This window comes from Vidua macroura, chromosome 38 (genome assembly GCF_024509145.1).
Source record: "Vidua macroura isolate BioBank_ID:100142 chromosome 38, ASM2450914v1, whole genome shotgun sequence".
Lineage (NCBI taxonomy): Eukaryota > Metazoa > Chordata > Aves > Passeriformes > Viduidae > Vidua > Vidua macroura.
Genome location: NC_071608.1, coordinates 632,705 through 635,057, shown reverse-complemented (window position 1 = coordinate 635,057; position 2,353 = coordinate 632,705). Strand labels below are relative to the sequence as shown.

The window sequence follows — 2,353 nt, the reverse complement described above, 5'->3', positions numbered from 1 at the left end:
CACTACCCGCACTATCAGGTAGTGTGGCTGAGAGCTGCCCCGCGCATGCGCTCCCACCCGCTCTATCAGGTAGAGTGGCTGCTAGCCGCCCCGCGCATGCGCACTACCCGCACTATCAGGTAGTGTGGCTGAGAGCTGCCCCGCGCATGCGCACTACCCGCACTATCAGGTAGTATGGGCAGAGAGCTGCCCTGCGCATGCGCTCTCTAGCACCGCCGCGCCGCGTCTCTGTATCTTAGCAAGGCCGCACCGCGCTTCACCGTTCCACTCACACGTACACACACACGCACAAGCACGCACGTCCGGACGTAACAGACACACTACACTGCAATCGGGACACACACCACACACTGAAATCGCGATTTCGCCCTCCCCGAGCCGCGCTATCAGCTGGGGAGGTCCTCCCGCCGCCGGCCTCTCCCCCGATGGCGGTCTGCTTGCAAGCCCCTAGGAAAATCTGCGCACAAAAACATCTTTTTGCGACTTATCAATGCCAACCTTAAGAAAATAATACATACCGCTTTCATCCGCTAGTCGACGGGCCGTGGTCTGCTCCCCGCAGTGTACAGCCGAGGCGCAGAGTCCCTCCGGGGAAAAGCCCCGTGGCGCCTGAGGGTGTCTGCTCCCAACCGGACCTGCGGGTGAGCAGAGCAGTCCCTTCGTGGTCGCCAACTGAAACGATACGCGGAAGAAATAGACTCCATAACCTGGGGTAGTTATGAAGTGGGTATGTATGTCAGCGCCCGGCACAAGTGAGATAGCTCTCCAAAACTTGTGCCCCGAGCCTCAGTCTGACCCACACTTTTATTCTTAAAGACGTTCCATATGCAATACACTGCACGACTTTTTCATGCATATTCCACCCCTGGCCCCGCCTGTCCTCGCTTCTCATGCCAAGTATGTCCACGCCCTTCTGGGCATGCGTGGTTTGCTGTGGTGGTCGTACGGGGGTCTCTTGGTGGTCCTGAGGCTGAAGATTGTGGTCTTCCTCATGATTGAACTTTTGAACTTTTCCTCTCTGCGCGTGCGCTTTTGGTCCTTTGGTGCTTATCTGAGTACGTCTGTCAGTCTTGATAGGCTTGGAGACAGATGAGCTTCTTTATCTGGGTTCTTTGCTTCTTCCGGTATTGTTCCTAATGCAAGAAGCTTCAGAAATTTGCATTTTCCTTTGCCCTTTGTATTAGGCAGAGGTTTCTTAAGTAAAAGGTTGAAAATTCAACAGATAATTCTACAAGCTAAATTATAAATGCTTAATTCATTTTGTTAACCTAACTCTAAAAATCTCTGTTTCACCTCAAGAGCTGTCACAGAGCAGAAGGGCAGATGAGATGCTGAAAAGCAGCAAAGCTGAACAGCCTGCCTCAGCTTCAGTAGCGTGCAATTGACTGAAGGGGAAAAACGAAGCAGCAGAGCAGCGGGCTTCTGTGCGCACTGAAGGCAATTGCAAGAATCCAGCAGCTGCTCCTTGCTGTAAGAGCCCGTCTGAAGCCCCTCATTTTCCATTCTGCTTTCCGATTGCCACAAGAAAGAATCCCTTCCCCCACTGTAGTTCCGGCTTAGAACAGGACACAACACAGGTGGAACCACTGAACCGTCATGCTGGCTGTTCCCAACAAGGCCTGGTAAGAACTTGGCAAGGAGTTGGCAAGGACTTGGCAAAGACCTGACATGGAGCCAGCACGGGACAGCCTGATGCGCGGCCTGCTTCTCTTCTAATCTCCGTTCTTAAGCCCAATGAACTTTTGGGGTGACTCCCGTGGTCCTTCATTGAAGGCCCTTCATCTGCCTCGTTACCACAGTGACAAAGAAAGAATGAGAACCCTCCTCCCAAGGACTGAGACTGAGACCCCTACTACAGGGAGGAGGGGAAATTGGTGGTCTGACCACTAATGACATGACCTGTTTCCCTTCAGTGATTCAAATGGACTTATTCTTCATTGGGTTCGTCTTGCTTTGGTGGTTTCTGTGGACTCACCTGTTCCCGCGTGGCGATTACAATGGACTTTCATTATTACACTTGTTCCCCCCCTCTCTCCTCTGTGGACTATAACTGGACCCCCGAGTCGACCAGAACTTCAGAGACTCCCCCGACACGACAGACGGATCCCCATCGTCCGGAGCACTGAGGATCTCGCCTGTGTTGGTAGCTATTCCCATATCCCTCTTCTCTCTCTCTATCCTTCTATCTCCTTTCTAATCCCCCACTATCGCATTTACTCTTTTGGCCCCTAATAAAGGTTCATTTGTTGTGATTAACTGACAGTCCCTTGTTTTTTGCCTTTTTTGCACTTTTGGGATCGGTGAAAAGAACCATCACGACACCCCGCAATAAGCGGATCGTGATGTTAAAATT

The 2,353-nt window shown here is 52.0% G+C and overlaps 1 long non-coding RNA gene across 2 annotated transcripts; it reads left to right on the top strand.

The window, feature by feature from the left end:
* Positions 1-514: 514 nt before the first annotated feature.
* On the top strand, positions 515-1,332 carry LOC128821315 (uncharacterized). Of its 2 annotated transcripts, none has more exons than XR_008441077.1 (3): positions 515-641; positions 817-897; positions 1,300-1,332. It is a non-coding gene; the product is annotated as an uncharacterized LOC128821315 (long non-coding RNA). The 2 variants fall into 2 exon arrangements; XR_008441076.1 differs by lacking the exon at positions 515-641 and adding an exon at positions 661-727.
* The last annotated feature ends 1,021 nt before the right edge of the window (positions 1,333-2,353 follow it).